The sequence below is a fragment of the Peromyscus eremicus genome, chromosome 22 (assembly GCF_949786415.1).
Source record: "Peromyscus eremicus chromosome 22, PerEre_H2_v1, whole genome shotgun sequence".
Lineage (NCBI taxonomy): Eukaryota > Metazoa > Chordata > Mammalia > Rodentia > Cricetidae > Peromyscus > Peromyscus eremicus.
In genome coordinates, this window is record NC_081437.1 from 28,223,511 (window position 1) to 28,247,759 (window position 24,249).

The 24,249-nt window shown below is 41.2% G+C and overlaps 1 long non-coding RNA gene across 1 annotated transcript in view; it reads right to left on the bottom strand.

The window, feature by feature from the left end:
• Positions 1-24,092, bottom strand: part of LOC131897580 (uncharacterized) — a 42,160-nt gene extending 18,068 nt beyond the window's left edge. Inside the window, exons 1-2 of the long non-coding RNA XR_009375732.1 lie at positions 24,015-24,092; positions 22,198-22,276 (exon numbers count right to left, since the gene is read on the bottom strand). This is a non-coding gene — a long non-coding RNA (uncharacterized LOC131897580). The remainder of the gene's footprint in view (positions 1-22,197; positions 22,277-24,014) is intronic.
• Positions 24,093-24,249: the final 157 nt, after the last annotated feature.

The following is a 24,249-nucleotide window of genomic DNA, read 5'->3' on the forward strand; positions in this document are numbered from 1 at the left end:
CTTAAGTCCAATTTGAGAGTTGTTGGTTCCTCCTAAGGGTGCCCCAACTGCACCTGCAGGGTTATTTGCCATGCTGGTCATTGCTGTAGTTCACAGGTGCCACAGCTGGGTAGAACTGATGGTTGCGTCCCTCATTTGGAAACTTGCTGTCACCTTCTGGTTCCCTGAAAGCTGGTCTTCAGGGACGAGGCATTCAGGTCAGTTCCAAATCAAGGGTCTCTGGGCTCTGTATGAAGTGGGTGGTATCTTCAGTAACAAGGACTTACCTTCCACTTCTATTGGTCAACTGAGGCCAACAGCAATAGGCTGTATGTTTTGGGAGTCTCTTGGACAGCTCTGACAAGTCAAAAGAGGGCTTCTCATGCTTGGTGTTGGGGTTTTTGCTAGTGGAACTTGGCTCTTGGAGGGAGTATTGTCAGTATATTACACGTGAGAAAATTTTATTTTATATGTATACTTATACATATAATTACATGTATTATAGGGTATTTTAGTCTGATTCCTTGTGACTTATCAGCCACACTTACTGATGTTCTACCCTCCTCCCTTCTTTATTTACTGCCCTGCCCTCCCCTTCTTAGGAGTCCCCCTTATCCCATGCTCCCAGTAAGATCTCTTTTAAACAAATGCTCACCTAAAGCTTTTTAAAACCGAATCTGTAATATAGCAGAACTTAGAGTGATTTTGGAGAATTTAAGATTCCAAATCAGCTGAGAGAACACTGTTTGTCTTGGAAAGAGCTGTGTAAAATGTTTGCACTGATGTATAGACTTACTCCGATGTCTGTGGTGTTAGTTTCAAATCTCCGGATGCCAACAACAACAGCACCAGATCAGGCCTAGCCAAAAAATAGGGTTGTTTTTATTTTTCAAAACAAAAAAAATCTGAGTTTTGTTTCCAGCTATTAGTAAATTCCACCATGTGAAAAAAAATCTTTCTCACCCAAGAAAGAACAAAATCCTTAACTCTTTGCAGCACGGTTGAGTTTGGTAGTGGTTTAAATGAAACAACATTGGAGTTATTCTAAATGTATAATCAAGTTAAGCAAATAAATTAAATGCCCTTGCTGTTGGGAAATAGTGTTCTTATTATGAAGTAAGAAAATGCCAAATACTAAATGGGGGGGGGCAGAAAAAAACTTGATGCCATTAAAATTAAAGTATAAGTTTAAACTTAATAAATATGTTCCAATCAGAGCTGGCAGATTCTGTGTCTCAGGAAGCCGCTGAGGTCACAGGGGGATGGGTGAGTTTGGGCTAGGGAGTGGGTCTTGTAGATTGCAGCGTCAGATGGGGGGAGTTGGTGGGAAAGCCTGCCTGCAGGAGTCTTACCTGCTGGCCTGCAACTGGGGCAGTGGTGGGTGGGTGTTCTGGGGCATAGGTTGTGTTCAATAAAATACTTAAAATATCTATATATAAATTTATAAGCAAGTTTACTTTGTGCATTTTATATGTGTACATATGGGCACATATTTCCTAGCTCTGTTCGCTGCAAGGACCAAAAACCAAAAAATACTCTTGTAGCATGAACAGACTTCAGTACAGACACCTTGATCTACTGCAATTGTCTCCACTATGAAAAACTAAGGCTGATTCTAGAACAGGTAGAAGACCATCTTGAGGGGCTGGAGACAGAGCTCAGTTGGTAGAGTACCTGCCACACATACATGGGCACTGAGTTTGAACCAGCTGAAGACAGGCACATCACTTATCTTGTCTTCTCGCTGAAACTGTTAACCTCAAATTAATTAGAAACAGACAAACATTAAAGTAAGGAGAATATTAATTTAAAAAGTTAGAGGATCCATTATCTCCAAAACGTCAATGCAATCCAACGTATGGAAAGGCTGTAGAAATGTTGTGTATTAAGGTCACAGAGACTAGGTGACAAAATGTGATAGCTACCCCTAACCCATGCCTGGAATTACGAAAGTGGTCTAGGGACACTGTTGGCTCTATCACCAAAACTGGAATGTACGTGGTGAGATGATAAACCATTGGAGGAGGGTCCCTTGTGAAGTTGACGATCACACTGCTATTATACAAGGGGACAGCCACACGTTGAGAGAGACAGACTGGAGGGGCGAGTCTGTAAACTGAAGACGATGTGATGTGGGAGGCTAAGGAAAGCTTTTATAAGGTCTCCTCCACAGCCTCTAAAAGATGTGTCTGGTGAGACGGCTCTGTGGCTAAGAGTGCTGGCCTCACAACCGTGAGGACCTGATCTGGGATCCTTTATACAAGTTAGGAATGGCACCGTGAGCACCTGTAAACCCAGTGCTGTAAGAAGCACAGACAGAACGATCACAGGGTTTTCTACTTGTTGTTTATCCAAACATTGCAGGCTCTGGGTTCAGGGAGAGACACTGCCTCAAAGGAATAAGGTGGAGAGTGATGAAGGGGGACACCCAATGTAGTCCTTCAGCCTCCGGGGACATGCACAAAGGTGGACAAACCATATGTACATGTGCATCTATAACATACAACATGTTTACATGCAAACAGAGCTAAAAGAATTAGAGTCTGTTATAAAAAGGGAGGCAAAGTCTGGTGGATGCCTTGACTCATCTCTGGAATTGTTAAATAATTTGTTGATTTAAGTCACCCAGGGTCATGTTGATTTGGTACAGCAGCCCCAGGAAACACACGTAAAAGGAAAATCTGGGGTAAGGAGATAGAGGTAAGCTTTGTACAGCATTCTGCAAGCTTGAAGACAAAGTCAAGAAACAACGGTGAAGGGATGGAGCAGCTAAGAATCTTAGGGGAACAGTCTGGGTAAAGTCTCCTAATGCAAGGCAGACAGTCTTACTGCGAGATGTGTGAATGCCTCTTCTGTATTAACAGGGAGGATTACAAATTGATACACAAATGCTCACGGTATTTTTAAGGGAATGATGTAAACTTAGATAGGAAACAAGAAATGGAATAAAAAGAAAAGAGACCTTCAAATTGTCAAACTACTAATCAGCTCCAATACAGGCCATTTTTATGGAAGAAAGGTGCAGTGGTGGGAAGAAATAAGAACCTAGACACAGCCAAGAGCCCTAAGGCTCCATCTCTGGGCAACAGGATTGAGCCACTAGCCAAGAACCTGCAACATTCACCCAGCAGAACTTCAGAACTGTCCTATATAAGTCACTGCTATTCTTTCTACTTAGTTATGTAAAAGTCCATAGCTGCTGCCTTCTACCCCCTCACTGTCATAGGTCAACTGTATAGGGGTCACAAAACTTGTCTCTACTCTCCATGGGTCTTCAAAGAAGAAGGGAGTGTACTGATGGAACAGTACATCAAGACCTTCACCTACCCTTGGACCTAATTTAGAGGATGAGATTCTAAACCTCAAATCAATGCCTAGAGGAATGAGACTTGCTATTCCTGACCCTGAACATATTTTACACATGGGGTGAATCAGAAACCATGTAAGAGTTGTTTCTAAATATAGGCACAGTGCTCTTGGTCCATATACTCTTGCTATACTATGATTTTGACTTTTCTCCCATTGGTAAAGGGAGATTCATTCAGATCTAGCAAATAAAACGCAAGAAGCCCCACCCCACCAAACTTGTTAGTATATCATGATCCAAATACTGCACATAATGTCTTAACCCTTCAGCACAGTCCAAAATTTGCCCACGATGTCTTAACCCCTAAGAGCCCATTTATTACTTATCTGAAATCCACATCCCCCTGAACACCAGGCATTTCATCTGGAAACTGAAGAGTTCCTCCCTCCTGAAATCCAGGTGGACTTGTGTTTGAGGCAAAATTATGCTGTGTGAGTTCTAAGGCAAGGGCAGACAGGGAGATACAGCTGCCCGGTTCTTATTCTTGAGCCATTAGCTCTTAGAATATAGTCACCATGGAGTGGGCACACCCAAACAACCTGTGAAAAGGAGTATGTGTTAGGAAACAGGGGCTCAGCTCCTCACCAGCAGCTCTGGCCACACCCACTGGCCAACTGTGTAAAACAGCTTTCAACTGCTGTAACAAAATACAGGATGTAACAGAAAAAGAGGGAAGACTGGCTTTGGCTCACAGTTTCAGAGGCGCCACAAGCTAGTGACCAGGACATCACCACATGGACCTGGAGGACGTGGGAAGGCATTCAGTGTGCAAAGACAGCCATATCACGTAAGAGAAAGCCAGCTTAAATGGCGGTTTTTACCCCACCCACACAGTGGAACATTTGTGCTGCATTACATCAAGCAGAAGCGAGCCATTCCCAGGGAATTTTAAACAACTTACAAGTTTGTGAGCAAAACAAATGGCTGTAAGCACTAAATCTTAGAATTGTTTGTTATATAACAATGAGATAATGAAACAAAAACACATTATATTAGTCAGGGTTCCCAAGAAACCAAATAACTACAACAGCATTCTGTGCGCGCACGTGTGCGTATGCGTGTGTGTGTGTGTGTGTGTGTGTGTGTGTGTGTGTGTGAGAGAGAGAGAGAGAGAGAGAGAGAGAGAGAGAGAGAGAGAGAGAAAGAGACAGAGACAGAGACACAGAGACAGAGACTGTGTACATGTGTATGGTTTTTCAGTGCCAAGTAAAAACAGGATGCTCAATCAAATTTGAATTCCTCCACTCCTCTCCTCTCTCTCCCTCTCTGTCTTCCTTAAAGAAACCCATTCCAACCAAGTTAACACATAATGTGAAGCAGCACACACATCAGACTCCTGATGGTGAAGATTTATCTAAACTAGAACTTGACTTCTGGCCTCTGTGAAGTTTTGACCCTGCTATGGGAATGACAGCAGTACATGCTCTTTAATACTGATAATCAGCCTTGATGCCGAGTTCCCAAGTTACAATTCTGGGGCCATGACATTTGCTTAGATCACAGAACAGTGTTCTGAAACACATTTCACATAGAAACTAATCTAAGCATAGGAATCTTTACCAGAACCCCAAGGCAAATGGGAAAAGGGACTATAAGATCTTTGATTAAAGGTACACATACTTCTACCTCTCCCCAGTCCACAGAGAATAGAAAGAGGAACACATTCAGTACTGCCCCAGCAGTATTTCTGGAGGGTACCACATGGGATGGCCATGGCAAGAAGCATCTCTTCCCATCTTGTAAGGATACAGTTTATCTTTCCCACAGCTTTCCCACATTCATCTCAACCTTTATACCTTATGCTGGCCCCCATCCATCATCTTGCTTATACACATTAATTTCCCTACATTAAAGGGAAAGGGGGAAACTCTTAACATGGTAGATAACAAACTACCTCCCAAAATAATTTGAGCAGAGGACGACAAATATAACACTGAACAGCAATCCATTTCTACTAGGGAAGACTCCAACACCAGAGTCAAGTCCAGTCAATATCTAATGACTCATGTCCACAGTATACATCTCTTGTGGGTGAGTGAGGACTGGTGGTACTTTAAGGCCCTGCCTCTTCTTACACACGTTCTGTCTACAGTCCCCTCATTTCCCTAGCTGAGTACTCACGAATACCCCTGTATCCCCATGACACTTGTACAGTGTTTTCTCACTTCTTTGATCAAAGACACTCAGTGGGGTCACTGAATAATCAAACCACTTAAGGCCTCTGAACTTCAGCTGCTTCTTGATTAAGACTAATAGTTCTTTGATTTCCATGCCTGGCTCATGGATTGTTTTGACTACCAAGTGAGACAAATTGGGGGTATAGTCTTCAAAGCTGAAAAAAAAAAGAAATCTATATGATACAAACTCTTACACTGACAGATATCCTAAAGTAAAAAAGTTCTCAAACCAGAAATGTGGTCATCTGTCCTCACCTTTAATGGCATTACCTATCCACTGTTCCAAATCCCCAAGCCATTCTTCAAATCTCACTTTTACAATTTCCATTACAAAGGTCACTAGCCCTTCAGGACATCTCCCCAAGCTTTCTTTTTGTTCTCTATAGAGAAACTCTCGACTCTGCCTTCCATGTCCCCTATCCCAGAGCCAGCCACTGCCAATGTGATGCTGATGCTGCTGTCCCATTGGCTCTCCTAAGCCATTCTTTGACTCTCGAATAACCAATACTGCCTCACTTTCCTATCAGGGAAATTTCAAAGGCCTTTGTCTAACCCAGCCAGCCATAGCTTCCACTGTTCTTCCTTAGGATTTCTGCCCAAGCAGTGAAATCTTGCCCTCCTTTTGACCATTCCAGGGGCCCGTAACCTGTAATCCTTTCCTTATACAGCTTTTCTATCCAGGATGATCCTTGTGTTTTAGCCCTTCCTAATAAAGACGCTAATGTGGTTTATGGTGCTCGGCACAGGGATAATCACTAGGAGGAAGTGAAGGGTTTTCAATTTTTTTTTCTGTTCCCATAATAATGCTATTTCCATCAGCATGTTCAGGTCCAGCCTCTCTGAACACATGGACCTGGGGAAATGCTTGATTAGATTTATAAGTACACCTTATCCCAAATGCTCAGCCAAGAAGGACAGAAGCTTTTATTGAACACAAATGTGCCGACAACTAGGACTTGCAGCGGCCCATCACCTGGGCCCCTCTCCATCCACATGGAACCTTTTGACAACTTAGAGCAATGGGGAGATCCTTACAGACTTTCTCTTGAAATCTATGTTTTATTGACTGTACATGTTACTTGTTATGCTGTTCTCATATATACATACTATATATTTTTATCAAATCACTGCAGCCTTCTCTTCTTCCCCTCCTCCGCTGCTCATCCCCTCTCCTCTCTACTTTCATTTCTAATATTCCATACGTGAAAGAAGCAATATTTGTCTCTCCGAGTTCAACTTATTTCGCTTAACATGTTCTGTCGTTTTCCTGAAAAAAAAATCACGTAATCCTGTCCTTCCTGTAGCTGACCAACACTCCACTGTGTATACACAGCACATTTTCTGGATTTGTCCATCCACTGGTGAGCACCTAGGCTGATTCTACTGGAATACACCTCAGCTTCTCACTCAAGTGGGACCCTTAGTGACCACCCATGCTTTCTCTTTTCCTTTCTTGTGGTCTAGCCTAATCCGGCCGAGTCTCCCCTTGACTCTCAGCAAATGGTGTCCCCTCCTGCCGTCTGCCCCTACTCTCATCCCATGGAAGGCCCACAAATGTTCTCTTGCAATAGTCTTCCCAGCTTATAGATTCGTCACTTAATCTCCTCTCCATTCACTAGATTCACTGTCAAAGACAAAAACAAGCACGGCTCCTCTCCCGCTTCTGCTGTCCTCATAACCCTGCAGCAGGAAATGATGTATACTTCCCTGGGCAGAGAGACAGGGGCCAGAATAGTAGACCAGGTCGACTTCTCATCGTTCTTATTCATTTGTTTAGAACGGGTCTCACTATGTAGGCCAGGATCCCTTCATTCTTTATCCTCCTGTCTCAGCCCCCCAAGGGGTGAGATCGCAGGTTCATGTCACTATGTCTGGCTTGATGAGTAATTTTAAGCATGGGAGTGCTGCTAACTTTCATAGCTGAAATATCTTAACGCCTGCTCTAGAACGGCTGTCCCTCAGCGTATAGGATGAAAATAACTATCTCACCCCAAATGGCTCACCCTAGTAGAGAGTAACCAGTGCATGCTATGCTGGCTAGTTTTATGTCAGCTTGATACAAGCTAGAGTTATCTGAAAGGAGGAAACCTCAATTAAGAAAATGCCTCTGTAAGATCCAGCTGTAAGGCATTTTCTTAATTAGTAATTGATGGAGGAGGGCCCAGTCCATTGTGGGTGGGGCCATCCCTGGGCTGGTGGTCCTGGGTTTATATAAAAGCAGACTGAGGAAGCCAGTAAGCAGCACCCCTCCATGGCCTCTGCATCAGCTTCTGCCTCTAGGTTCCTGCTCTGTGTGAGTTCCTGTCCTGACTTCCTTTAATGATGAAAATCAGTGTGGAAGTTTAAGCCAAATAAACCCTTTCCTCTCTAACTTGCTTTTTGATCATGGTGTTTCACCACAGCAATAGAAACCCTAATTAAAGATAAGTTAAGGAATATCTTTGATGATCGAAGAAAAGAGAAAGAGTAAGTGGATGTTAGCCGTCAAGTAAAGGATAACCATGCTACAATCCATAGACCCAGAGAAGCTAAGTAACAAGGGGGGAATCAAGGGAGGGATGCATGACTCTCCCTGGGAAGGGGAAAGAAAATAGACATCGCTGGTGGAGGGAGGGTGGGGGATGGGAACAGGAGGGATCAGGTGGGGGAGGATGGAGGGAGAGAGCAGCCAAAGAGATGACTGCAGTTGGGGTTGGGGGCACCTCGGGGACGAGCCAAAAACCTAGTGCAATGGAAACTCCCAATAATCTACATGGGTGACCCTAGCTAAGACTCCAAGCAATGAGGGATATGGAGCCTGAACTGGCCACCTCCTGTAACCAAGCAAGACTTTCAGTGGATTAGGACACCAACCCAGCCATATCACCTTCAACCGACAATTTGTCCTCCCTACAAATGTGCTGGGGTAAACGTGGCACAGAAACTGTGGGTGTGGCCAACCAATGTCTGATTGAACTTGAGACTCATGCCTCAAGAAGGAGCCCACCCCTGGCATTGGCTAAAGCACCAAGACCCACAGGCTGGATAGCCCAGAGACCTAGGATAGAACCAAACATGACTGAAAAAAAAATGTCAATTAAATGATTCCTCATAATATTCTGGTATACTCATAGGTTGGTGCCTAGTCCAATTGTCATCAGAGAAGCTTCATCCAGCAACTGATGGAAACAGATTCAGAGACCCACAGCCAAACATTAGGCAGAGCTCAGGGAATACTGGAGAAGAGGGGGAGAGAGGATTATAGGAGCCAGAGGGGTCAAGGACAACAAGAAAATCCACAGAATCAACTAACCTGAGCTCATAGGAGCTCAGAGAGACTGAACTGACAACCAGGGAGCCTGCATGGGATTGACCTAGGCTCTCTGTATACATGTTACAGTTGTGTAACTTGGTCTTCTTGTGGGACTCCTAACAGTGGGAGCAGGGGCTGTCTCTGACTCTTTTGCTGGCTTTTGGGTCCCTATTCCTCATACTGGGTTGCCTTGCTCAGCCTTAATATGAGGGGCATTGCCTAGTCTTACAGCAACTTGATATACCATGTTTGATTGATATCCATGGGAGGCCTGTCCTTGTCAGAGTAGAAACAGGAATAGATATGGGGAGTAGGGCAGAATGGAGGTGTTGGGGAGGGACTAGGAGGAGAGGAGGGAGGGGAAACTGCAGTTGGGATGTAAATAATAATAATCATCTTTTTTTAAAAAAAAAAGAAAGTAGAAAAATGAGTAATGGATTTCAATCTGCCATTTCCATAACATGCACACAGCATAAGCTGATCAACTATGGTATACGTACAATTAATAAATGTTCCTCCAAAGTAAAATACAATTCTTTCAAGTAACAGATTTCTCTCGAATCTACTCTTTTGTTCTGTCTTTTATAGATCCGTTTCCTTCCCCCACACGCAGCTAAATCCTATCTCACCCTAAACATAATAGAGAGCCAATTTTTTAATCAAAAACCATTTTTAGGATCAAAGAGAAGCATGTTTTGAGTCAGATAGAGTGTTCGTTATATCATCTGTGGGGAGTGTGCAGCTAAAATTAGAGATGGTGTTCACCAAAATTCTCAGGAAAAAAAAATGAAATGCTTTCAAATTCAAGGAAGGAGGACTGGACTCTTTTTTTTTTTTTCCTTGCAGAATATTTTTCTCAAGTACTAGCGGAAGTGCTAATGAGAGACAGGCCTCCTTGCTGTTCAGTGACACATGTAACAGGTCACATGAAACCACAGAAAATGAGTCTATTTAGAAACGTCAGAAGCGACACTAAAGGAAAACCCAGCCTTGTACTGTTTCCTCTTGATCACAGTCTACTAGAGACAATTCCGAAACGATCTCTTCTGAACTTGCTGATATCGGTGATTGAAACAGTGTTGCTAATGATAACAATGTGTAGAATTGTTACATGGAAAGTACTAATAATGCGAATCAGATGGTCCTCGGCTTCAGTTCCTCTCTCGATGATTTTCCCTAGGCATCTCTGATGCCTCGGAGATTAGCCTACTAAAACTCGTATTTGTACTACCACAGAGAGAATTTGGATCTCTAAGCACGAAGTCAGAAAATTAACCAAGTTTTCACTTGTACCAGTTTTTCCACATAAAACAACCTGGTGTGCAAAGTGGTAGACAAACAAACCAGACAAAAATGGTATTTTCAAGTATTTTTAGCACCTGTTACATTTTTCTTAGGTCTGTCTGTGAGACATAATGTTAAAGCAATCATGTGGTATGAGAGCCCCAGACAAGGCTCAGTGGATAGAAGTCCTTACCATGCAAGCCTGGTAACCTGAGCTCAATCCCCAGAACCCATGTAAAGGTGAAAGGAGAGAATCAAACTGACTGATCTACACACACACACACACACACACACACACACACACACACACACCATAGCACACATGCCCCCTCGTATGCACACATAAATAATAAATAAATTTTTTAAATATGTGTGCTATGAAAGTATGAGGTTCACTCTGAAATCTTTAAACATTGCCTAACTTCTAGATTATGCCTTCACCTGTTTTCATTTCTGATAGTCATGGGACACTCTATCCATTTGGTACATGATGTCATTTTGACTCGAAGTTATTTCCACTTGTTCCTGAGGTATAAGTAAAACAGCCAACTAGAGACAGCGACGTTTTCCATATGACTGAATTTCTAAAACTATGTACCTGGGTTGATATAACGGGTTTGGAAGAGGGAAACTTTTCTCACTATACACTTGGTATCAAAGATCATAACTATGGCTGCAAGTTTACCATAAAAGCAAAGACCCCGTAGCTGAAGGGACGGCTCAGTGGTGAAGAGCACTTGCTGCTCTTGCAGAGGACTCAGGTTTGGTTGCTAACACAGAGGTGGTCGCCCACACCATCTGTTACTCCAGTTCTGAGGCTCTGACAGCTCTTCTGGCCTCTTTGGTCACCAGGCATGAGAACAATGTATAGACATACACACAGACAAAACACGCACACGTATAAAATTAAAATAAACAGACCTTTTTTAAAAAGCGAAGACCTGGGGCTGGAGAGATGGCTCGGAAGTTAAGAGCACTGGCGGCTCTTCCAGAGGTCCAGGGTTTGATACCCAGCACCCACATGGTCACGCACAAGCAGCTGTCCCAGAGGAGCCGGCAATCACTTCTGGACTCTTCAGGCACCAGGCATGTATGTGGTACACAGACATTCATGCAAGTGAAACACCCATACACACCCAAAGAAATAAATACATAACTAAGTACTAAAAATTAAGATAAAGACTCAATCATAAACTTTTATAATTATGATTTAAACATAAAAACTATATTTTATGTTTTATAAAATGTACTTACAGATTAATGTTCAAAATATCTCATATCACTTAAATGTTATATATGCTATATACATATAAATATGTAATATAGTGTAAAAGAATAAATATAATAAATATATAACTATACATTCAAAAGGTGCTACATAACAGTTTTGCTAACATTTGCTGCACTAGAAACTCCCGATTCTTAGTAGCTTACAACAATGAAGAATTACTTCTTGCTATATTACATATCACTGGTTGGTCACATCTTCCTTTTACATCTTCCTTTGTGACCCAGGACAAAGAACCCCAATCGGGAACAGGAAGATTTTAGGGCAGAGCAAAAGAATCTCAGAACTCCCACAATGATGAAATCCTGAAATAAATTATATATCAACATTCCACTCCAAAGTAAGCCATGTGATTAAACAATGTCAATGGTGAACAAAATACATCCCTTCACTGGGGAGGACAGAAAATTGGAAATAAATTTATTGCTAAAGAGACTTTCTAAAGACTGAATGGCACACATCTTTAATCCCAGCACTCTGGAAGCAGAGGCAGGCAGAGCTCTGTAAATTCAAGGTCAGCCTTTATCTACATAGTAAGTTCCAGGCCAACCAGGGTTACATAGTGAGACCGTGTGTGTGTGTGTGTGTGTGTGTGTGTGTGTGTGTGTGTGTGTGTCCATCTGTCTGTCTGTCTGTCTGTGTGTTTAAATGTGTGTATGTGAAAGAAAGACACAGAGGGGGAGAAAGGAGAAGGAGGGAGGGAAAACGGAGGAAGAAAGAGAGAGAGACTTTTTAAAAAGACACTTACACGAAGAACAGATTCTTCATTTGTCTCATTCACAAGACAATGATCACTTAACTAGAAAACTCTGCTTGCCTACCAAGCAACTGCTTATTTATGGTAACATCAGAAACCTAAGACTAAGCAGAGGAACATTCATAGCTGAAATGTATTTATAAGAGTCAAGTTACAGAGTCCCAATAGAGCCAGAAGAAAATCATGGTGAATGAAACTGCATTCAATAAATAATTTTAAAAAGAGATGAATACACCACTACTAATATCTAAATACAAGCCTATTCTACTGAACTAAAATTAAAATGCATAAGCATTGATTCCCTGGGTCATCTGAATAAGTACAAAAAAAAGCACAAAACTTGGAAATGAGAAGGAAATAACAACAATAGAGAGGAACTTTAAAGATTCCCAGGTGTCTACTTTCCTCAGCTTTAAGCAAACAAATGAAAGACGTTGAAGTAAACAGGTAATTTTTAAGCAAATACAAACTACAGATAGTTCCAACATTATTTAAATTTCTCCAGAACATAGAAAAAAAGGAAAACATCTGAATTCTTTTGATGAATCTAATATATTGGTGAAATCTGCATAAAACCCTAAATTCCTAAATAAAAAAATACAAATTTATCCTTATTCAGCATATGAGCTCAAAATTTCTATGTCAAATATTAGTAAATAAAACATGTTAAAATAGCACTTTGCTTCTCTCTTTGAAGGGACAATTCCCCTCCCTCATTATGGTATCCTTTATCTTCATGGGGTTCTAGGGAAAAAAGTGAGAAATAAAACTAGGAATAAAACATAAAAACACCAAAGTGTTATCTCTTTTCTGAGAAATGTCATATTAAGATCTATAGTTATAATGAAAGTCAAAAGGAGTACAGGTGTTTGAAGTATGACCTGATAATCTCTGGATTTCCTCGTTGTCTATTGTTATGTCTCCTTTTTCATTTCTGATTTTGTTAATTTGGAGTCTCTCTCTCTCTCTCTCTCTCTCTCTCTCTCTCTCTCTCTCTCTCTCTGCCTTTTGGTTAGTTTGGATAAGGGCTTGTCTATCTTGTTGATTTTCTCAAAGAGCCAATTCTTCGTTTCATTGATTCTTTGTTTTGTTCTCTTTGTTTCTATTTTATTGATTTCAGATCTCAATTTGATTATTTCCTGGCATCTATTCCTCCTGGGTGACTTTACAGAGCTTTTCTCCAGTGACTGATGGAAGCAGATGCAGAGATCCACAGCCAAACACCAGTCAGAGCTCAAAGAGTCCAGTCGAAGAGAGAGAAGAGGGATTCTATGAGCAAGTGCATCAGGATCATGATGGGGAAACCTGCAGAGACGACCAAACCAAACTAGTGGGAACTCATGAAAGTTGGATCAATGGCTGTGGAGCCTGTATGGGACTGGACTAGGCCCTCTGCATGGAAAGGCAGTTGTGTAGCTTGATCTGCTTGGGAGGCCCCCTGGCGGTAGGATCAGAATCCATCCCTGGCACATAAGTGGGCTTTTTGGATCCCACAACCTATGATGGGACACCTCGTGAAGCCTTGAGGCAGGGGAAAGGGTTGGGACTTGCCTCTACTGGATATGCCTCCCCATGGGAGGCCTTACCTTCTTGTCGGGGGAGTGGAGGATGGGTTGGAAAAAGGATGCTGGTGGGGGGGGGACAGGAGGAGTGAGGAGGGGGATCTTTGATTGGTGTGTAAAATGAATGAAAAAATTCTTAATAATAAAAAATAAATAAATAAAAAGAAAGTCAAAAGCAACTACAGATTGACCCCCAGAATTGGAAAGACTTACCCATGCTGTCATAGGCAGTGTTTGGCTGTGGTGGACACCTGTCCAGACTATTCTTGTATCATAGAAAAGAAAAAACCTTCTCCCTCCCTTTGGGAAGCCAGCTTCAAAGAGAAGAAAGCAATTAATTCATCAATCACAGCTAAGTCTTCTAAAATTTACCAATTGGCCAAGTTATTGTGCTTTCCCTAGGGCACAATAAGCAGAGGATTAAGAGATGTCAAGAATGTTATACTAATTAAGGTTATTCTCACAGAAACACTAAAAGTGGAAAATATATTCTAGCTTTGTGAGAGTTGTTTCATTTTAAATTCATTAGGTTTAATCATTAGCCTGTGGTGTGTGTCCCTCAAGACATAGAACCACTAGGAGAATCTTGCTTCTACCTCACAGGAAGATAATACATCAGCAATTGATGTTTGATTATCTTTCAGGGACCACTAATGTGTAAGATGGATATTTCCCCCAGAAGGTAGGACTCAAGATAATGCATCGTTTGAAAAATCCAAGACTACACTGTGCTCAAGGCTGAAATCTTATTCTTTGCTGCTATACTTTAGAGGTGGTCTTTACTGAGGGTGTGACAGAGCCTTTAGAGGGTGGAACCCAGTTCAGGGCAATTAGGTCATGGAAGCATGGCCTTTGGTAGGGATTAATGTAGTTCTCAACAGATCATGTCATTGTACAGAGAGCTGCTTCTCTGCCACATTGTAATGGAAGGAGGTCTGCCAGTAGCCAGACAGATATGTCTTCAGGATCCAAAACCTGAAGAAGGTCCTTAGACTCTAGTACGTGTTATAGCAAGAGAGAGGTGGACTTACATAGACACTCTTCCTTCTGTTTTAAAATGTGTCTTTGTTGTGCTATGTAAAACAGCCCATAAGAGTCTGCAATCTCTATAACTATAGTAATTACATTAAAGAATTCCAACAATAAAGTGCATTGTTCCCCTAAAAGCTCCAGAATAGCCAGGCAGCGGTAGCACATGCCTTTAATCCCAGCACTCGAGAGGCAGAGGTAGGTGGATCTCTGTGAGTTCAAGGCTAGCCTGGTCTACAAAGTGATTTTCAGGATAGGCTCCAAAGCTACACAGAGAAACCTGTCTTGGAAGGAAAAAAAGCTCCAGAACAGAACTAGATGGTGGAGTAAGTCAAGTCCATGTCTGGGGAACCGAATATGCTCTGCATAACAGACCATGTTAAAGGTATTTGCTAATTTATGAAATGAGGTAATGGCACTATTTTTAAGTCTTTATCTATCAGAGGTTCAACTGAATCACTTGAGGCTAAAGTATTATGATGTGTGGAATTGTCTGTAAACGTTACAACAAACAAACAAAACACTACTGGGTTAGAGCACAGCACACAAATCTACAATGTACATTAGTTCTAAGACCCCAAGAGCCCAGGAGCCTCCGTTAACCTAGGAAAATTAGCTCAGTGGTATTGAGTATCAGATGTGTAGGGATATTCTGGGTTATCAAGGAAGGAAATACTATTTTAAGAAGAGAGCTTAGGTCCAAGATGTTCAGAAAAGCATCCTGAAATAGTTGGGAAACAGCTCAAGACAACTCTGCAGAAGAAGCTGCATAAAACCCAATGAAAACATCTGAGGATATGTTACATTCAGATTTTTCATCATCATCATCATCATCATCATCATCATCATTTTAGTTTTGTGGTTTTTGTGTGTGGTGTGTAGTTGTGGGTTTTTTATTGTTGTTGTAGTTTGGTTGATTGGTTTCATTGTTTTGTTTTGTTTTGCAAGAGTCTTGTTATGTAGTCTAAGCTAGTCTTGAATTCATGGCTGTCCTGTTTCAGTCTCCCAAGTACTGGGATTACAAGTATTTGCCACCATTCCCAGCAAAAGGGACATTAGTCTTTACTGTATAGAGTTGACAGCAGTATAGTCACTGGATCATGCCATTTCAAACCATTTTATATATTTTGTTGAATTAACCACCTTGACTACAATGCAACTTCAGGTTACCTTCACACAAACATCTTTCAAGGCAAGACTCAAGAACTGTCTTCAGTCACAAACCTCCTTGTCTAATCCATAGTTTTTGGAACTTCTCCTTCTTCTTAAGAGCACACTGTCCAACCTGTCCACGAGGTCATTGGCAGCATCAGCATAGTTTCACACAGGATAATTGCATCTCTTTGACCAGAAGGAGGTTTCCCAAAACAAGACTAGCACAGGGCTTAGAATGTAATAGGATTCACCACATGGGACATTCTCCAAACACAGACTATCAGGTGTGAACTGCCAAAAAATTAACACATCTTCCTGCTTTCAACATACTTTGAGATTGATATCTCAGTTTCAACATCCAGAGGGGAAAATTAAAAGAAAGAGAAGGAAAGTAAAGGGGGAAGAAAAGAGAGGGAGGGAGAGAGGGGAGGGGAGGGAGACTAGGTGAGGGGAGGGGAGGGGAGACACAGCACATGCTTTCCTAGTCTTCCAGAAATATTAAAAATGAAAGGCTCCACAACCAGAAGTTTGGAGACTTTAAAGATATCAGAATTCACCAATTCTTTTCAAACTTGGTTTTACCTTTTCAATTTCAGGTAAGAATTCCATAGATAACTGTAAATGAAATGGGATCCTGGAATGGATTTGCACTCCATATTGACAACATGACCACAGTTCTTTGACTGGAGCTGGTCTGAGAAAAGGTAGGCAAGCATGAGATGTTTAAAGGTGTCCAAAGCTAAGAAGGCAAAGGTGTAGTAGAGAAACCACAAGAGTGCAAGGACAGTAACAAGCACTCAGAAACGTGACACCTATCCAACCAGTATCATCCACTTATGTTTAAAGCAGAAATTGTAAGGACATCTGTTCCATTGATCTTTTGGTGTGTTGTGGCTTCTGAAACACATGCAGTCCCTTAAAACAACATCTGTTCTGGGAGTCAGAACATCAAAGTTTGTTTCAATGGGCTGAAATGGAGGTGTTGACCAGCCTATGCTTCCTCTGAATATTTTTTCTTTCCCCCAGCAATTCCTGCATTCCTTGTTTTGTGGCTTCCATCTTCTCTCTACAAGGCAGCAATGAAGAGTCTCCCATCATGTCATTGCTTCAACTCTCACACCCCTGTCTCCCTCCAGTGCTTCCAATGTCACAGTGTCTTCTGTGACTCTGGACCTCCTCCTCCCTCTTCGACCTTTGTGATTCTATCTGAAGAACCCAAGATAATTTTCTCCATATCACAATCTTCAGCACATTGGCAATATCCTTTCAACCATGAAATCGAGCATGGAGCAGTTCCCAAAGTTAGGACTGTAGCATCTCTAAAGAGCCATCATTGTGTTTCCCACATTTGGAAAGAAGAATTGCATGGAAAGGTATTTGGATCTGTGAAAACCCTGATCTTTATTTTACTGGAGAATATGAAGTCTCCATTAAAAAATGAAAAGGAATGATTTGTAAAAGTCCTGAGTACTGTTACTAGCCCACAAAAACCTCACTGAATGGTGCAGTGAGCTTCTGAGAACTTCAATAAAATGGGAACACACTGTGCTGTAAGGTGGAGTCCATCTGTAGCTAATGCGGACCTGTTTGAGTTTATAGAAATATGTGAACTACAATGTCCATATTTTTCATATCCTCACGCTACCCTGCCCTGCCACTAAAAGCTTCTTTATTGTGTGGACTCATTGAAAAGGACTAATGGATACAGCATGAAGTAAGACAAAAATATTTGGAGCCACAGTGAGATTATATGTGGCAAATTACGTTGAAGGTGTTAAAATACTATTTTATTGTCTCTTTAAAATATACTCACACATGTACATACATAGGTTAATATGTGTATATGTTGTATAATTTTTATGGCAGAGACATCTAAATGTTGCTATTTGTCAGATTTTTGTTCAATTCTTTTAAATGCCTTTGTAAAAGCAATTCAAAAAGAACAGTCTTTACTGAGAATCTCCAAATTTTACAGATGACAGATGTTATCTATCTGACTGCCTTCTATATTATTAACTATCATACAGAACACTTTAGTTATATTAATGTATTTGGCAGTCTGTAACCATTATTTCTGTTTTTTCATATACTTGCTAAAGATTAAAATAGCATACTTGTACTTTTCTCTGTTGGCAGCCTGTATAGCACCTTCTGGTATGGAGAGCTAGTCCTTGAGGACAATACTTTCAGGCCAGCTCCAGCTTGATTCCTATAAGGCCTGTGTCCAAAGTATGTGTTGTCTTCAGCAAGAATGTCTACCTTCAAGTTCTGGAGGGCAATCAAGGAAAATGGCAACAACCTGTACTGTTTGGGGAGTCTCTTAGAAACCAACCTCCTTGATCAAAAAACTTCAAAGGATGTTCCCCAGGCCTAACACTCAGATTTTTTTTCTAAGATGGTCTATTGCTCCTGGAGTTACCCCATGTAATGTAACTATATTTAAACTCTGTGTGTGTGTGTGTGTGTGTGTGTGTGTGTGTGTACATACAGTACCTTTATATATAATGCATATGTATTTTTAGGTAAATTTGTAAGCATGTTTCCCTATGGCTTTGTGAAACATCATTAATGTGATATTTATTTACACCCTTTCCCCTTCCCCAGTCTCCACCCACTGCCTTGTTTTTCACCTTTCATAACAATGGCTGGCCCAGCAAAATATCGCTGTCTTAGTTATAGTTTTACTGTTGTCAAGAGACGCCATGACCATGGCAACTCTAATAAAGAAAAACATTTCATTGGGGCTGGCTTACAGTGCAGAGGTTTAGTCCATTATTGACATGGCAGGAAGCATGGGAGTATGCAGGCAGACATGGTGCTGGAGAGGTACCTGAGAGTTCTACATCTGGATCAACAGGCAGCAGGAAGTTTCTGAGACCTCACAGCCTGCCCAGTGACTCACTTCCTCCAACAAAGCCATGCCTACTCCATATAGGTCACACCTCCTGATAGCACCACTCCCTATGAACCCATGGGGCCATTTTCTTTCAAACCACAATTCCCAATGATGCAATAGTAGCACTATTATCTTGGAAGTAATCTGTTGTGTGATATTTTGTTTGTGTTCTGACAAATAAAGCTTGCCTAGAGACCAGAGGGTGGAGCTAGCCACTAGTTAACCATAGGGCCAGGCAGTGGAGTAGCACACACCTTTAATCCCAGCACTTGGGAGCAGGAAGCAGGAAGATCAGGAGTTCAAGGCTACCCTGGGCTACATGAGATTGAACCAGTCTAAAGGAGAAACAGAAATGAGTGGTGGTGGTGCACACCTTTAATCTCAGCACTAGGGAGATAGAGACAGAAATATAAGACAGGTGGAGATTTCAGCCCCCCGAATCGGTCTGAGATTTTGTAAAGGTAATAAGTCTCTTTGGCTGCTGCTCTGCTTTTCTGATCTTTCAGCTTTCTCCCTAATATCTGACTCTGGGCTTTTATTTAATAAGACTAATTAGAATCACACTTCATCTGGCACCCAACTTTTGGGGCTCGAATTCACAAACAAAAAAAAAACACATTTGCCTGTGGCTTTGTAGCCAATGGCACATGCCAAAGCTGCACGCAGGGGCTCCCACTGGAGTCACCATCTTGCTGGCTAGGTTTTCCTTTCTTTTTTCCCCCAAGCCTCTGGGCGAGTTTGGGATTTTTCTGTTCCAACCTCTCTACAGCAAACTCCACGGGCACTTGGGCTCCAAACGCCATAGGAATTAGCCACTTTCCCACATTCCCCCATGCATATAACTGACTCTTTGGCTTCTTCTCTCCCAGCAGGTTGTGGGCTTTCCCTAGACTCCCTCCTTAGGCTGCTGCCACACTGGGTAGCTGCCTTGACACTCGCTCGGGCTTCTACTGTTCTGCACAGCAGCAGTCAGCCTCACACTTCACCGTCATCTTCACCATCATCATCATCAGATCTGGTGTGACAACTGGAAATTCTTAAAGGGGGGAATAGTTTTAAAGAGAGAGAGAGAGAGTTTTTTCTCACGGTAAAAAAAATGGGAAACACTATTACTATGGAGGGAGTTAGGTCTCTGTATGATTACACAATGCATGGTTTAAAAATCGAACAATTAAATGATGAGATCATCAACTTAACTGGGATTGACATAATGTTAATTATCATTTGATAATTCTTATTGTTGGTTTAATATTTCTTGGTTCATCACTAAAAAAGTTGGTTGATATGAGTGCCAAGATACAGGCCTTAGAAAAACTTTTAAAATGTATCATAGAGATATTGAAATCCAGACAGAGGAATTTAAAGGAGAACCAATCTCATAATTTCAAGGTGGCTAGCTGAGATGGTCCAACCTCAGAGCCTTCTCTAGCCAGGACTTGAGACAAGCCCTGTACTCTCCCATGACAGGACAACAAATGATACTGCTAACGCTCCCAGGACTTGGCAATCATCTCAATTTTTTCAGGGTTCCGTACAGATGCCATAGCCCCCAAACAGCAGGAAGTAATTTTAACAACACAATGCCCATATTCCCAAGAGGTGGGGTAGGCGGTTTTTGGTCATTCAGGGGGTTATGGATATTTGTAACCATTTAGGGTGGTTGGTAACAAGTTGTTTTGGGTAGTGGTCAGGAAAAAGATGAACAAAGGAGATTAGATTCAGGGATCTTGTTCTAAAAAGACAAAGGGGGGATATAAAAATAGGATAAAAGGGTAGATTATTAAATTTACTTTTATACCAAAAAAGCAACTACTAGTTTTAAACATTTTACATTGGCTTGGATTTTTGTATAGTGACACAACTTTGAGGTTATTTTTGTTATACTGTATATATGTTATAGAAATGATAGGATTAAAAGGTAGATTATTGAATCTACTTTTAAACCAAAAAAGCAACTGCTACTTTTAAATATTTTACATTGATATGAATTTTTGCATATTGATACAAATTTAAGGTTATTTCAGTTAGAACATGTTGTCTAAACGCCTCTACTCTTGTTCAAAGTATTGTACTTATACAGCTCATTTAACAATTTAATGTAAATTCCTAGTCCTTGAAAGTTATTATTACATACTATTTAGGATAATGAAGAAATGCAGGTTAGTAGTTAGTCAACGATTACAATAAAACCTATAGTCAGGTTAGGTCAAGGTCAAACAGAGATATATTTTAGATAGACAGGTGGTCTTCAAACACTTCAGAGATCTACAGAATATGGCATTTAAGATGTTTTAACAACATAAGGGTTTTTTTAATGACAATGAGACATGTCTGCTCCTGGCAGCAACAATCTACTTCAAAGAAGATGATGGGCACTGAAGAAACTCCATATGGAATTTACTTTCTTTGTGGCAAAAGTTCATCACTAGACAAGAAAGTTCTCTTGCCTCGACTGCTTACAGTATGCTGTCCAATTTGGACAAGCAGGACACAAAAGAAAGTGACTGCAGATCCACCCGAGAGGTTATCAGGTGATATGAAGCAGCATGAACCTATGTGTATTCCAGTCAATGGAAAGAAAAATTTCCTATGACAGCCTGTAGAGTTTGTGCCGCCCATGGAAAAGGGAGCCAATCTAGATACCTATGTAAATTTTGTTTGGTCCCTCTTCATAGAGGAAAATGTTTTACACAGTACTATACATGAAAAAAGTACTAGAAAATTTAATTGCTTAGTTAGTTGTTTAATTGTTTAATTGTTTATTTTTGTAAATAAAAATGTTATAATTATTGGAAAACAACACCTAAAGTGCATTATGATCTGTAATCGATGATTTAAATATTGTGAAGTTTGCTCAAAACAATGTGTGGTTCCTGGCTTCTGTCTAAGAGATTTCTATGAGGTACGAAGTGTGTTAACAAACGAGGGGATTCTTACTTACACTAAAATTTAAGAAGTACTAATAAATATAATTCAAAAGGGGTGGCTTTATTTCAAAATTTTCCAGACCTTCAAATAAAAGAATAATGCACATGGATTTTAACACTACTTAAAATTGTAAAAGGACTATTTACAGGGAAATCTCACTTTAATGGGGAGTGGAAACTGATGTTTTAAAAAAAGAGAAAGGAATACAAAAAAGAAAGAGGTCCATACATTGTGTCAGTCACTTTTAATCACTGTGCCAAAATATCCAAAATAAATTTAAAAAATGAAATACTTATTTCTCCTGGACATGGTGGTGCATGCCTTTAATCCCAGCACGTGACAGGCAGAGGCAGGAAGACCTCTGAGTTCAGGGCCAGCTTGGTATACATAGTGAATCCCTGTACAGCCAGTGCTACAGAGAGAGAGAGAGAGAGAGACCTTGCCTCAAAACAAACAAAAAACAACAAACTTATTATGGCTTACCAATTGAGAGATTTCAGTCCACTACTTCTGCCTGTGGTGAGGTACAGCATCATGGTGGGGAGTGTGTAGGATTGAAAAGCTGTGTAGGAAGGACACAGAAATAAGAGAAGATATCCATCAAAGGCACATTCCTTCAATGATCTGCCTCCCTCAACCAGCCCTCAATTTCTAACAGCCCATTCAGACATGGCATTATCAATGGTCAAATCACCTCTCAGATGCTCCTCCTCTGAACAATCCTGCATGACAAAACCAAGTTTTCAACACTTGGTTATGGGGGAGGGAGGAGTATTTTATTTTCAAACCTCAATACATAATAGCTCCACAATTACAGCTTACATGACACATGCCAAATGAATTCTGCAGGCTTCAGAGAACACTCAGCTACTTAAATAAATCACATCAGTTATAGTCTGTCGTGTAGCAAAGGGAACATTGTGTGCAAAAATATGAAAACTTAATTAGTGAAAGCATGTATATCCCCAAAGCAGAAGGTCCAGTGAAGACATGAGGAACAGTTGAGAAGTTGCTGCCAGCAACCTGAGCCTAGGTCTCCCAACTGACTTTGAGAAGTTACTTAGTTTCTCCACACCTCATTTTACACTGTGGGGTGAAAAGAAATAGCCCTGAGTATCTATAAGGTCTGGAAAGATTGTTGTTACTTAAAGACTGAACCTTTAGTTATTTCTGGCACAGGTTTAGTGAAATCAGAAACATAAATCACCTGAGGTAATGCATTACAGACGCGTGTGCAAGAATTAAAAGAGATGTTACATTACTGTGTTAATGCATTCTGTCACACAGCCTGTGGATGAAAGAAGGATTGAACAGATATCTAGAGAGATTTGAAGCCAGGAAATGGAGAGAGTCCTGTATCTCGGCTTCCAGTTGTTTTTAAGATTCCACTTCCATTTTGCATTGACATTGGGATGTTTACTGTTGTTGGAGAGGTAGGTCAATTGTGGCATCATATAAACATAGTTTTATAGCATTAGTGGTGGGAAATTTACATACATAAAACTGTGCATGAGGGACACCACCTTGAACATATCACATAATGTCGCTGTAACATAATCACTTATTCTATGTTTTTAGGTCTCCAGACTTCAACGATCACTTTTAATGCCGATGTCACTGAACTGCCATGAGAATTTAAAATTAGTTCATGAAAAACTATTAGCACAGTGAATGGCTTTTTCTATAGTCATTAAATGTTACCTATTGGATACGGACAGTAGAACTGACAAGGAAGAGTAATGAAGAAGTTTAGCAGTTTACATTCCACAGCTGGCTGGATGGTCGCACCATCACTGAGGTACTGAATACAAGAGCAAAGCTTCGTTTCTTTGTATGGGTGATAATTACTGTGATTTTTCTAAGGCCCGTGCTGCTTCTTCTGGATATAAGAATGCCGTATCAACTACAGTACTTTTTAGGACAAAAATACACTAATCGCCTACAATATACCAAGTGCCGAGGATTCGATCTTGGAGTTTGCAGTAAGCTGAATGTACCTCTGGGACAGTCGCATTGTCCCAAAGTGCAGAGTATGTGACGCGGAATACTAATGCTGAGGTTAACTCAGAGTCAGCTTTCCTGTGTTCAAGAAGAAGGGAAGAAAAGCAACTGGTGATGGAAGAAAGGAAATGGGGGGGGGGGGGGAGATGCAGAAAACAAATGCAAGGACGTGGGAGAAGAGGAAAAACGAAATAATCAAAAAAACCACAAACAACAGAAAGCGTGTAAAATTCAGATGAAATAAGAGTAACTCTCTATGTGCTCCCAGCGATCTCGCTGGCTAGGGACCGCATACCTACCAAGCTGCCATCAAAACTCTCACACTCGTGATGCTCACAAGCAAAGCATTCAAGGGGGACCAACTTCCTGAATGGGCGCGGCGCGGTGTTGTGACGTCATGGCTGGGCGGGACTTCCGGTTCTGCTGAAGCTTTGCCAGGACTTCTGTGGGCAACCCGGTACACCTTGCAGGTGGACAGGTGAGCTGCTGCAGACCGCACTGTGGGTGGTTTTGCCTGAGGAAGGAGAGGAGTGC